We start from the raw sequence: 14,390 nt of genomic DNA, 5'->3' as shown, positions 1-14,390 counted from the left end.
TTCTAACTGGAGCATCATTAGGCCTTCGCCGAATATGTCCAAACCACCGTAAACGATTCTCTCTCATCTTATTTTTAATGGGTGCAACGCCTACCTTCTTACGTATCTCCTCATTCCGAATCTTATCTTTTATTGTATTTCCACACATCCATCTAAGCATACACATCTCAACTACACTCATTTTTTTTAATATGATGTCTCTTGGCAGCCCAACATTCCGTACCATATAATAAAGCGGGCCTAATAGTCGTCCTATAAAACTTTCCCTTCAACCGCAATGGCATTCTACGATCGCACAACACTCCAGTTGCACTTTTTCATTTCACCCACCCAACCTTTGTCCTATGATTTACATCTCCATCAATTTCTCCATACTTTTGAATGATAGATCCCAAATATTTGAAACAATCATGCACCGGTATTTCTTGCTCACCAAGTTTTACTACACTCTCATCACTACTTCGTTGCTTACTAAACCGACATTCCATATATTCTGTCTTGCTCTTACTCAACTTAAAACCTCTTGCTTCCAATGTCTGTCTCCATAATTCTAACTTAGCATTAACCCTAGCTCTAGACTCATCAATCAAAACAATATCATCAGCAAACAACATACACCACGACGCATTTTCTTGAATTGATCTCGTAAGCTCATCCATCACTATAGCAAATAGGAAAGGGCTTAAAGCAGATCCTTGATGTAACCCAACCGTTATAGGAAAATTGGTTGTCACCCCTCCACAAGTGCGGACATTGGTTACTACTCCTTCATACATATACTTAATTATACTAATGTACTTGAGAGAAACACCTTTCTTCATCATTGTCCATCAGAGAACGTCCGTAGGTACTCTATCGTATGCCTTCTCCAAATCAATAAAAACCATATGCAAATCTTTGTTCCTCTCTCTATTTCTCTCAATAAGTTGTCTAAGAAGATGTATAACTTTCATAGTGGATCTTCCAGGCATAAAACCAAATTAATTCTTCGATATCATGACAACCTTCCTCAACCTAGACTCAATCACCCTCTCCCAAAGTTTCATAGTATGACTCATGAGTTTTATACCACGATAGTTTGTCCAATCTTGTATATCACCCTTATTCTTATATAGAGGCACCAAAGTACTCTTCCTCCACTCATTAGGTATCAAAACAATAGGATTACGATAGTTTGTAATCCTATATATATTTTATATATATAGGAAGATACATGCACATATATATGTACATGTATCTACCTACGTATATATAAAATATATATGTATTGATTTCTTGTAATAGTCGTAGGGCTATTTTAGTCTTTTTGCGCATATTCACTTTATTGAATATGTTGTAATTAATTTCTTTTTTATTATTTTTTTTTTATCTTTTTCTTTTTAGTTTTAGGTTTTCGTGTACCTTGGGGGGGCCACCTTCTAGTCGTTGGGCCCCTCCAATGGTCACATTTGTGACCGTTGGACGACTAGAAGTGGAGCCCCTCTAAGGCCTCCACTTCTTTATAAAGGGGTTCTCCCCTTGTGTATTTTGAAGGCTTTGAGGCAAAACCCAAGTATTCCTAATAAGATTTTTTCTTATTCTTTTTATGCCTTGGTGCATTTGTGAGCCATTGTGGGTTGTGCCTTCGTTTACGAGTGTTCTAAGTGTTCTTATTGTGTTCTTGTGCACACACTTTTTATCAAGACTTTGGGTTTTGATTATAGTGTCTCTTTGAAGACACTTTTACATGTTATCAGAGCAAGGTTTGAAGAAGGAAGATCGTGTGGTTCTTCACATTCTTGGGTGCCTTGAAAAACGTGCCTTCAAGCTTTTGGAGATTGGCGTGAATCCATTCCTTCGTTCAATATTTTAGAAGGTTTCTTCATCAAGTAAGATCTAGATTTCCATTGTGGTACGTATCTTTATTCACCTTCTCTCCTCTAATGGGCGAAAAAGACTCACTCCTCCCTTGGGTTTAAACTCAATGGCTCAAACTATCATGTTTGGGCTGGAAACATGGAAGCTCATATCAAAGAAAAGGGGCTTTGGGGATATGTGCAAGGTTCAATACCCGAACCCGAACAAAAAATTACGATGGTTGAAAAAGGAGAAATAAAAATACTTGAAGGGTCCTAACGCTGGTCATCCTAGCTCCTGGTGCAAGGGTTTTTTCATAACTAATTTCATATTCCTAAGAATATCATTTAGTGACTAACTTAGTTTTATATCTTTCTAGGGTTAGTTTTAACCTTAAAACCCATCTCCATCCTATAACTTTCATTCCTAAAGGTAATGAAGTTTTTCCCCATGTTTTAGCCTTTTTGAGAGCATCTAATTCTACGTTTATTGCTTCAACCCAATGTAAAAGATTTTTAGCTTCATTATAGTATGATGGTTCATAGTAGGAATGTAAGGCTATTATGCATGCTATGTAATTTGGTATCAAAGTATCATATGTTACAAACCTACTATGTGGGATATGTTAAAAATTGTAAATATATACATTTATTTATACATATATTATTATAAATATTTATTTATATAAATATATTTTTCTTTTTTTTCTTTTTCCTTTTGCTTTTGTAATTGAATTAGTCAACACATGTTGACTAGTCAACACCATAAGAGTCGGTGGGGTCCCAATGGCTCTATTTTGAGGCATTGGGACTCGAACGACTATCTATGGAGTCCTCCTTTGTGTATAAATATGGGGCAAAGCTCCCACATCTTGTATGCTTCTTGCATGAAGGATATCAATAAAATATTATTTATTTAGCTTTTTGTCTTGCCCCTTATGTGTGTTTTGTGAGTAAGCCCATTTGTGGCTTTTGGTGTGTTTTGTGAGTGAGCCTATTTGTGGCTTTTGGTGTGTTTTGTGAGTGAGCCCATTTGTGGCTTTTGGTGTGTTCACTTTAGCATTGTGGTGGATCTTGTTGATGGCTTCTGTTTTCTTTACATGATATCAGAGCAAGATTCACTTTTGACTCTTGAGGATTGCGTATTGCCTTATTTTCTGTGCTCATGGGGGAAAGAAAGAATTTCTTGATGATTCAAGTGCTCGTGAATTCGTGGTGGTGTGCTCATACTGCTACTTTCTTATTTCTCATCTATTGTCTTGTTCTTTTTTTTCTTTGCCTCAACTGGAGCAGTAGTTTCATGCTTTTCCGATCTCAGTAAAACTCCTTGGCTTCTTGATTCTGGTGTTTCCTTTCATATGACCCTTAATAGTAAAAATTTATATGAATGTCATACCAACTCCAGTATATCAAATGTTTTTACAGCCGATGGTACATCTTTTAAAATAGAAGGAATAGAGAATTTTAAAAAGATTTTACAAAACTCCAAAAAATTTACCATTTCAAAAGTTAGATATATTTCCAAATTAAATTTAAATCTCTTATTGCGACAAGTTAAAATAGGTCATCTACAATACCTTGAAATTTGGAAGCTATTCATAGTTATTGTTAAAAGCAATATTCATAAATTTGGGGTGGTCATACGTAATTTAGAACAATTACGTATGCCTACTTGTAAATCTTCTCTTTACTAAATCACCTATTTAAATAGGTGATTAGGGTTAATGAGTGTCATGCTCTCTCTCTCTCCTTTTTCTTCTTCTGTTAACTCTCTTGTCTCTCTAAAATAGAGAAACATCAGGTAACTTCAACATGGTATCAGAGCGGGTCTCCCTTCTGGGATGACGCTGCTGTTGCTGTTGCTCGTGGATGACGTTGCTGTTGGTCGTGAAGGGTGAAAAAGTGGGTGATCGTGGATCGTGACCAGGCTGCTGCTAGTCGTGAAGGGTGAAGTAGAAGTGGGTGTCGTGGATCGTGATTTGCTCGTGGACCAAGAAAAATCAGATCGTGTCTGGTCATTGTGATGCATAAGAAGACACACGCTGATCATCGTGATCTACTCGTGGATTAATTTTTTTTTCCAGATCGCGTCTGATCATTGTGACACATAAGGAGAAGCACGCAGATCTGAAGATTGCGATTGGATCTGAAATAAAGAGAGATCTCGGTTCAGATCTGAGTGGTGTCGTCTTGAATTTTTTTTATTTTTGATCGTTGTTAAATGTCTGCGATCAGATCATTATCGTGGAAATTACATGGTAAGGATTTCAGCCTTGAAGTTGGTAGTCTTGCTGAACATTCCATTTGTTAAGTTGATAGTCTTTCCTTAAATTTTTTTGATATTCTGTGGTTATAGAGATGATCTGATCGCTATTCAGATCTAGAAGCAAACTGTGCAGGAGTCTCTTTGTTGCGCAAAAATATCTGGGTTGGATTTTTTTTTGTCTAGTTGTTGTCCTTGGTGAGCAAGCATTTTTATTATCATGGCTCAGTCACATGCTCAAGATAATGACCAAAAAGCAATGGTCGTTGGTGAATATAAAGCCTTTGCGAATCCATTTTCGTATGGATCTTCAGTTAAGTTAGATGATACTAATTATGCACGGTGGTCTCACACCTTCATGATGTCGGTTTCTGGTCATCGAAAAAAACATGTCCTGTTGGAATTGGAGCCCACTGAAAGAACCGAAAAATATGTCACCTGGCATGAAGACAATGACATTGTGATGTCATGGATAATGAATAGTGTACAACCTCATGTAGCTGATGGACTGATTTATTATACCTCAGCTAAGCAAATGTGGGACAATCTTCGCGATACGTATTCTCATAAAACCAATGTGAGTCATATTCTACAAGTTGAGCAAGAAATTTACCAGTTGCAGCAAGGAGAACAGACTTTGGCCCAATACTATGCCTCTGTTAAATCTGCCTTTGAGAGGCTAAATGCACATAGACCCTTATGTTGCACCAAACAGAAGACCCATCAGGAGCAGACTATGGTTGCCCGGTTCCTTACAGGGTTATCATCTGATTTTTCTGTTGCCAAAGTTCAAATGATAACTAGTTCTGATGTTCCTACTCTTGCAGAAGCCTACAATCGTCTGAGTAGGCTTGCCATCACTCTTCCTCAAACCCAATCAGAATCACAAGCATCAACCCTAGCTATCACCTCAGGTTGTGGAAGAGGTACTTTCTTGATTTTTCGAGGAGGTCGCGATCGCAGTATAGGAGGAAGAGGAAGGCTTCAATGTACATATTGTGGTAAACTTGGACATCTTGAAGATAGGTGCTGTGATAAGACTGATCGACCTCCTTTTTCATCGCCTAAACCAAATGTGTCCAAGGCTCAAGTTGCTAAACTCAAGGCAGAGACTCCCACTACCTCCTCCAGCGATCCAGTTATCCTCAGTCGTGCAGAGTATGATGAATTGTTGTCTCACCGACTTCCTAGTTCGAGTGCTCTTATGCCTGTTGCTGATGTTGCATGCTCTACAGGTGATAGCCTGAGTTATCAAGGTAGTAGATGGATTATTGTTTCATGTGCCTCTAGACACCTGTGTGAGACTCCCTATAATTTTTCGAAGTTATATCCTATTGCTGAACCTCACAATGTTATACTTGCGGATGAGAGATCTTCTCCTGTTGTAGGCTAAGGAAACATCTCTATATCCCCCACACTTCAATTGACTAATGTCCTTCATGCTCCCTCATTTCCTCAAAATTTACTGTCTGTCAGTCGTATTGCTAAGGAGCATAACTGTAGGGTGATATTTGATTCTGTGTGCTGTATTTTTCAGGACTTGCTGACGGGGAAGATGATTGGTGGAGGCCATGAGGGTGGTGGTGTCTATTATCTACATCATCTTAAATGTGCCCTGTTATTGTGAATATCGAGAAGAAGGAGCGCATGAAGAGAGGAGAGAGAGAGGAGAGAGGAATACTTGGAATCGGCAGCCACACTTCCTTTTCTTTTTCTGTGTGTCTACACTAATCATCATTAGGGTAAATAGGTTACAGATCCTTTTTACAATGACGGGATTACCCTTAGTTAGTAATGAACATTACATTATAACATAACATACACTTGGCCTATATGGGTATGGATCCTTTACTAGATCTATATCCGATCTGGATTCTAATACCCTCCCTCAAGTTGTGCATGGGATTGGACCATGTGCAACTTGTTCTTCAGATACCAGAAGAGAGGAGAGAGAGAGGAGAGAGGAATACTTGGAATCGGCAACCACACTTCCTTTTCTTTTTCTGTGTGTCTACACTAATCATCATTAGGGTAAATAGGTTACAAATCCTTTTTACAATGACGGGATTACCCTTAGTTAGTAATGAACATTACATTATAACATAACATACACTTGGCCTATATGGGTATGGATCCTTTACTGGATCTATATCCGATCTGGATTCTAATACATCAGCCAGTTGGATCCATGAATTCTGTGTTCGAGCCATCTTCCAGTACCTATCAGTGGCATCTTCGTCTTGGTCATGTTCCTTTGCCAAAGCTTCGTAGACTTATTCCTCAGATTTCTCCGTCTGACTCATTCCAGTGTGATGCCTGTAAATTGGGCAAACATCACAGAAGCTCCTTTCCTTCTAGTTAGAGTCCATCGAGTCAAGGATTGTTTGAGATTTTGCATGCTGATGTATGGGGACCTAGTAGAGTTCCTAGTAGATCTCAGTGTCATTATTACTTAGTTATTGTTGATGATTTTTCTAGATTGTCATGGATTTTCTTAATAAAAGAAAGGTCAGAGGTTGTCTCCATTCTTATGTCTTTTGTCATTGAAATAAAGACCCAGTTTCATTCTCTTGTCAAGATTATCCGTACTGATAATGCTCTTGAGTTCAAGTCAAATGAATTGTTACAATTTTATCGAAATCGTGGCATCCGCCCTCAAACCACTTGTGCCCATACATCTCAGCAAAATGGAGTCGCTGAGAGGAAACATAAACATCTTTTAGATTGTTGCTCGCACTTTTATGTTGCAATCAAATATGCCACCTTCATACTGGGGGATGCCATTCCCACTTCTTGCTATATTATTAATCGTATGCCTTCTTGATCATTGGAAGATCAAATTCCTTTTCAAATTCTCTATCCTAATCCTCCACTTTTCCCGATTTCTCCCAAAGTGTTTGGATGTGTCTCCTTTGTTCATAAACTTGGACCTAACCGTGATAAATTATTTGCCCAAGCCATCAAGTGTGTCTTCATTGGATATCCAAAGAATAAAAAAAGATACCGGTGTTATGATCCCATCTCCCGTCGAGAGTATGTTAGTGCCGATGTATCCTTCTTTGAATCTATTCATTATTTTTCTACTACTGCATCCAGACTACAAGTTGAATAAGGTGATGTCATGCCTCTTTTAGTTCCTCCTTTTCCCTTGGAGTCGTTTTCACAGACTATTCCTCATTCTTAGACTCCCATATCTGCTTGGTATCATAATCCTCCGTTGGTGTACACTCGCAGATCACCACCTGAATCAGATCCTACATCACCGCCTTCTTCAGAAGTAGGTTCGCCTGAAAATATTGAGATGTCTAATGTTGAGGATGACAAACCTATAGCCCTCAAGAAAGGTACAAGACAATGCACATTACATCCTATTTCCAAGTTTGTTACTGAAGCAAGGCTTGGGGTTCACATGAAGAATTTTATCGCTGCTTTATCTGTCACATCTGTTCCACTTAATCATCATCAGACGTTGTTAGACCCTAAGTGGAAGCAAGCGATGCACGTTGAGATGGATGCCTTGCTCTCCTGTGACACATGGGACTTGGTTGTTCCACATACTGATGCAGATTTTGTCGGATGTAAGTGTGTCTACACCATTAAGTATAACTCAGATGGCTCCATTGAAAGATACAAAACCCGATTGGTGGCTAAAGGGTATACTCAAACATATGAAGTTGACTTTTTTTGAGACTTTTTCTCCAGTCGCCCGTCTTGGGACTATTCGTTTGGTCATATCTGTAGTTGTTCATTGTAGGTAGAGTTTATGTCAGTTAGATGTGAAAAACGCCTTCTTATATGGGGATCTGTCTGAAACTGTGTACATACAGCAACCTCCCGGGTTTAAGGTTCAAGGAGAGTGTAGCAAGGTGTGCAAACTAAAGGAGGCCATATATGGCCTAAAATAGAGCCCTCGTGCATGGTTTCAGAAGTTATTTGAAATTATGTTTGCATTTGGCTTCAACAGGTCAGCATCAAATCATTCCTTCAAGAAAACTTCCGCTGGTGTTGTGGTTATGGTTGTGTACGTGGATGATATTATTCTTACAGGGAGCAGTGAAAAGTACATCTCAGACACAAAAATTCATCTTCAGAAGCACTTTGTCACAAAAGATCTCGGTTCTCTTAGATACTTCTTGAGCATAGAGGTGGCTAGAAACAATGAGGGGTTAGTTTTATCACAGAGAAAGTATGTACTTGACCTACTGCAGGAAACAGGGATGTTAGGTGCCAAACCAGCCAATATACCAATGGATCCTAAACTTCATATGTATGATGAACAAGCAGAACCAATTGACAGTAGTAGTTTTAGATCCCTGGTTGGTAAACTTTTATATGTGATTGTAACAAGGCCAAATATCTCCTTGGCTGTGATCAAGATAAGCCAATTCATGGACAGACCAACCCGAGTGCACTGGCAGGCAACGATGATTCTCAGGTATTTGAAATCCTCTCCTGGAAAGGGATTGCTATATAAACAAAGCTCCAAACTTGATATACTTGCGTACTCAGATGCAGATTATGCAGGGGCCATTAATGATAGAAAGTCCACCACAGGGTTTTGCGTGTTCGTAGGAGGAAACTTAATTACTTGGAGAAGTAAAAAAAAAACTATGGTAACTCGTTCGAGTGCTGAATCAGAATATAGAGCTATGGATCAAACAACTCTTGAAATGATGTAGGTTAGGTCCATTCTAAGAGATCTACAAGTGATGATTTCATCCCCAATGTTGATGATGTGTGATAATAGAGCAGCCACCCATATAGCCAACAATCCAGTTTTTCACAAGAGAACAAAACACATTGAAGTTGATTGCCACTATATACGTGACTTAGTGCAGTCGGGGCATATTTCTACTAGTCATGTGACTTCTAAGGACCAAGTTGCAGATGTCTTCACCAAGCCTATTGCAAGTGCTGGTTTTTCAAGATGTTGCAGCAAGCTGAGCATGATAGATAGATATGCTCCAGCTTGAGGGGGAGTGTTAAAAACAATATTCATACATTTGGGGTGGTCATATGTAATTTAGAACAATTACGTATGCCTACTTGTAAATCTTCTCTTTACTAATCACCTATTTAAATAGGTGATTAGGGTTAATGAGTGTCGTGCTCTCTCTCTCTCTCTCTCTCCCTCTTTTCTTTTTCTTCTTCTGTTAACTCTCTTGTCTCTCTAAAATAGAGAAACATCTGGTAACTTCAACAGTTACCAAGCACATGAAAAAGAAAGATAAACAAAGGAAAGGAAGGACATTTTCTGCAAATTCATAAGCAACGAACACTGCATTTCTGCACTCAGGCTTAATCACCACCAAAATTCAAAAAGGCTTCAACCGAGTCATAAAAGTGCTAAGAAAATAACAAGTATTATTAAAATAACAAACAATATGTAACTTACAACGTGAAAGGTGAGTTCTTAGCCAAAAAACAGAGTTCCTCAATGATCATGAGAAGAAAGATGAAGTTAAACATTACCAACCATGATTTTCTATAAATATTCTTATAGAAAAAAGGGAAAAACAAAAAGGATCGACACTACCTCACAGTTAAACAAAAAATTAAGAAAAAAAGTGGAGGAATAAGAGGAGGAAGGAAAAGAAAAAGAAAGGGAAGCTCACCATGTGCAAATGAAAAAGGAGAAGACGAGAGAGAGAGAGAGAGAGAGAGAGAGAGAGAGAGAGAGAGAGAGAGAGAGAGAGAGAGAGAGAGAGAGAGAGTTGATGACTGAAACCCCTTTCTCTGAAGTGATCCCCTTTTGCATGCTACGATTCTGAGAAGAGAAAGTGGCGATATGCAAATGATCAAGAAGGGACTTGGGAGAAGCAACACAGATGAGGAAGATGATCTTGATCTGTGCATATGGAGAAGACAAGAGAGAGAGCCGGTGGCTGAAACCCCTGCTTCCTTCGTCTTCTTCTTTTACAGGGGTTGCATATGGAGAAGACAAGAAGAGGAAGGGCTTAGGGGTGATATGCGAAAAATCGAGTTTTACAAAGTTACAAACTTAGGGCAAAGCAATAAAACAAAACATGCGACGATATATCGGGAGATTTACAAAATCTCGTGATATTTTTGCGAGATTTAGTCACAAAAGTTATTCTCGCGAGATTTTGTAAACCTCGCCAAAAAATCCGTTTTTAAGTTTTAGAGTATTATTCATGAAAAAATGCGAGATTTTCGTAAATCTCGCGATATTTGTCACTATGCTCACAACATGATATTATAGTGATAATATCATGAATATTATCAGTTACTTTTAAGTGTTTTAGTTCATGCTTCTTTTCTTCCTTTTATATATTTTAATTATTTCTTTTATTATATATGTATTTTATTTCTCTAAATGTGTTATTTTCTTACTTATTTCTGCTATTTTTATATTAAAAAAATTTAAACACCAAGATTTTCCTATGTTTTATCAACTAAACCTATATTATCACGAGAAATTGCCTTGCCGAGATATAACCAGGACTGATATTTGTGATATAAAAGTTTCTAATTAGAAAAAGGGTCCCTGACTCTGAAAATCTAAAAGAATTTGTGAAAGTACTATATTGCTGCCTGTAAGGTTGTATACCTTTTCCTAGAAGTCGCCCCAACCTTTTTGGCTAATTTCTTGACTGTACACATGGGAGAACCAGATTAATGTGCCTTGACCTTCGCACTTTCCAGATACAGTGTATAACTACAATTTTAAGGTCTTTACATCTTTGTGGTCTTTAGTTAAGGGTATCCATTCCTTGTTATCAAGAATAGCATAAAATATATGCCATTCACCTTATATGCTTGTCTTGAGAAATTCTGAGGTATATGAAATTGATGAAATGCTGATCAATCTGCTCTCCAAACGCTTGTTTATGCTTATTGGACTTCACTTTTCTTGCTTTGTAGTGCTGCATGCTTGTCCTGTAATTTCTCATAAGTTGCACTGGGTTTATTGCCGACCCCAATTGTTTTGGGATGAAGGCGTAGTTGTTGTTGTTGTTGCACTGGGTTTATTGCTTAGTGGTAATTGCTTTGTTTTTCCTGAACTAATTAACATTGATGTTGTCTTTCACGAGGTTATCTTGCTACTGTTATTTAGTAATTTTATCCTGTACTTTTTTGCCATTATTGCTTTTTATATTTGTATATGGATGCTTGGACATTTGTGTTTAATCTACATAAGTTCTCTGGATCTTTTCTGCCTCGCTATTTGCTAAATGCCTGCTGTCATTTGATTCAAGTTGCACAAACCTTTATCCATCTATGAGTTCGATTAAGCATCAACTCTACCAATTTAATTATCATGGAAGTCAAGTTTGAAATCCAAGTCAAAAATTTGAATTCCATCACTCTTTTGAGTAAACAACGTACACTATCATGTATTCTTCAATACAAAGATTTTTGTGCAAGTAGGCTATTATCATGGTTGATTCTGATTCTGATGACTTACTATTCCTGAAGGTGCATTAAAGACGTCCATCTGTTGGCCAAATCATGACTACCACTGATAGATCAAAGTGGAATCTTGATTTTTTTTTGGCAAACAGCAGGAAGCTTGGCTTGAAGCTGAAGGAAATCATTTTTCAAAAGTTGGTGTCACGTAGTGGAAGCATGTTCTCATTCCTGTGAAGAATTATTCCTTCAGGAATCATGTTTTTTCATGAAGCATCAATTTTCTATTTTTTGTACTTGAAGTGATTTAACTATTCAATAATTTATTAATTACGCTTTCTATTTGTTGAAATGTTCTTGTATCTCATCTGTCTATTGCTCCTCGCTCTGTAGGAAATTCTTGTTTCAATTTGAAGGATTTCCTGACACTGCTTTGGTTGTTCTCCATATTGCAATCATCCTAAGTCTAGATGCCATCCCCTGCCACTTCTTGCTTCATGTTGCTTATGGCTTTTGCTTCTTATTCTGGCAGTTGCAAGTACGTTGTATCTTGGTGCCCCTGACATCCTTGCATGTTGTTAGGGTATGTAGGCATGCTGTGTCAAACTTTGTTGTTCATATTGAAACTTCAATCCACAGAATGACTGTCTTGTTGGTAAGGAGTTTTTGTTTTTCTTCCTTTCTTCCCTTTTGTTTTTGGTTTCTTTCTCCATGTAGTTCGTCTTTCCCTTCACAACTGGGAACTGTTAGCGGATTGCTCTAGAACATGAGCCACAAAGCCACCTTTATCCCTGGATGCTTCTCTTTTATGCATTTCCTGCTTAAGCAAGCATTAAATGATGAAATGCTGTTTATGCTGCCCTCATTTTGACTTATCTCTTCTAGTTCCTTGCCAGATGATTCTCTGTATTTATTGAAATGTAAATTGTATGAAAATTTCGATTTGGCATTATCATTTTTTTTAAAAGGCAAGCTGGGGTTAGGCAGACCCCTACCAGTTATACAACTATACCATTGGGTTTTGAACCTGCAACGTCCCAACACAAGGTGACGTGCACTAACTGCTCCTACCAGACTAGCGAAGCCCCTGTTGGTTGGCATTAAGTAACATGGGGAATATGGTGTACCTAAAACTCTGAAGATACATGTTCCTTCTATGATATATGTCATTCTTGTGCAAATACAAAGCATTGATTTCATAAGATTGATGCTTTGTATCTGTGCAGGTTTATATCTGAAGGTTCACATGGGAATTGAAGACCACAGTGCACCAGTCTGAAGGAACGATTTTAGAATAAATTGTTTGATGCTCCACAAGCTCGTTTCAGGCTTACTATTTGAAAGGTCCAGGTTCAGTTTGATGTGATTCATCCTGATCAGCGTGTATTTGCCTGTTTAACCGTCTGGCAATTTCACTCTATTCAACGTGATTGAGTACACGCCTTTACCCTTTCATTGGTTGCATCATGCCTCTTCTTTTTAAAATAAAGAAAAATTTACAAAAACTTGCCTAAGGTTTGACATAATTACAAACATCCCTACCTTTGCAGAAATTACAAAAACATGGCTGAGTTATGAAAATATTTTTCAAACATCGGACTCTTTCACCTCAACATGGTCAATCCATGTTTAGTCATATGGAAATTACCATATTACGCTTTTCTTTTTACCATTTAACCAAAAGGAAAAATGTATTTTTTTTCCACGCCTGAGCACCATCTATTGGTGCTGGATCTCGTGTTCCAGGCTTGCTATAGCCTGAGCGCTTGAGTTCCCCTCCAGACCGGGTTGCTGAAATCTCCACAGCTAGTCTCTCTCTCTCTCTCTCTCTCTCTCTCTCTCTCTCTCCAATAGATGATGCCCTAGCCCATTTAGTGAACCCCTGGCTGAATTGTGTTTGCAAGTCTTGATTTGCACAAGCGAGGAGGTAAAGGGTAAATGTAAGTTGAGACACACAAAAAGCAATTAGTCTCCTTGAACATTTCATTATTTCCTTAGTTCTTACCTTCTCAACCCAATTGGTGGGGACGTCAAGCCTCCCACAACCCAACACGAAGATGATCTTTGGCATTTGGAGGTGTTCAGGTATGGGGAAAAAACCCTGTTTGTGGTTGGATGGTAAAAAACCAGAGGGCAATGTGGTAATTTTCACTAGAATAAATATTAGTATCTTGAAAGAGGCGGAGGTTTGAGAAATATTTTCATAACCCAATCATGTTTTTGTAATTTCTGAAAAGATAGGTTGACTTTGTAATTATGACAAACCTTGGGCAGGGTTTTGTAATTTTTTCTAAAATAAAAGACTATAGGATATATTTTCTGCAGCTTTTCGAGCCTTGCTTTAGACCAACAATCTTATCAGGTCCGTATTTTTTTGACTGAATAATGGAAACTTTGGTTAGTTTGTTCCTCTACAAGATGTTAGCAATTGATCTTATTTTGTGATCAACGTATGCCATTCAAGGTTTTACTTTCTCCATGTCCAGTAGTTCATGTATGTCTGGTGATGATTCTGCTTCAATGTATTGTTAGTTTTGTTGATCTTTAGTGACAATGAATGTCAATTCCATGTGCCACTTAATAGTACCTATCAGGTGTTAACCTGATGGTTCAACCACAATAATTATGTTGAAGTTGGCAAAACCAAAACATGTACATTTTGTTGAATATCGTGGAAAAAGCAGCTGGGAGCAACATCCTCTGTCTAGGGGGATCATTGTTCTATTTATTTCACTTTTCTAATTTTCTTGCAGCTATTGATTCATGGTGGTTCACGATGTGTTGGTGAGTTTTACTTAATTTATTTCTCAAAACATCAAAATTTCTCAGAAATCGATTTTCCTTTTCTTCAGAAATATTTTTCAAATATAATTCACGATTTTCAAGGTATTCTCTTTTCCAAGTATATTTCAATATCCAAA

At 37.9% G+C, this 14,390-nt stretch overlaps 1 pseudogene across 3 annotated transcripts in view; it reads left to right on the top strand.

The window, feature by feature from the left end:
• LOC149848172 (protein CLMP1 pseudogene) overlaps window positions 1-12,756 on the top strand; it is a 43,106-nt pseudogene extending 30,350 nt beyond the window's left edge. For 2 of the 3 annotated variants that reach the window (XR_016426015.1, XR_016425994.1), the window contains exon 2: window positions 11,539-11,712. The product of XR_016426015.1 is annotated as a protein CLMP1 pseudogene, transcript variant X2 (transcript). Of the gene's footprint in view, window positions 1-11,538; window positions 11,713-12,695 lie in introns of those variants that run through there. The other variant, XR_016426031.1, reaches the window with a different exon arrangement.
• The last annotated feature ends 1,634 nt before the right edge of the window (window positions 12,757-14,390 follow it).

Source organism: Nuphar pumila, chromosome 1 (assembly GCF_984573655.1).
Source record: "Nuphar pumila chromosome 1, dmNupPumi1.hap1.1, whole genome shotgun sequence".
Taxonomy (NCBI): Eukaryota; Viridiplantae; Streptophyta; class Magnoliopsida; order Nymphaeales; family Nymphaeaceae; genus Nuphar; species Nuphar pumila.
Note: the sequence above shows the minus strand (reverse complement) of the source record. Positions and strands in the feature narration are given on the sequence as shown.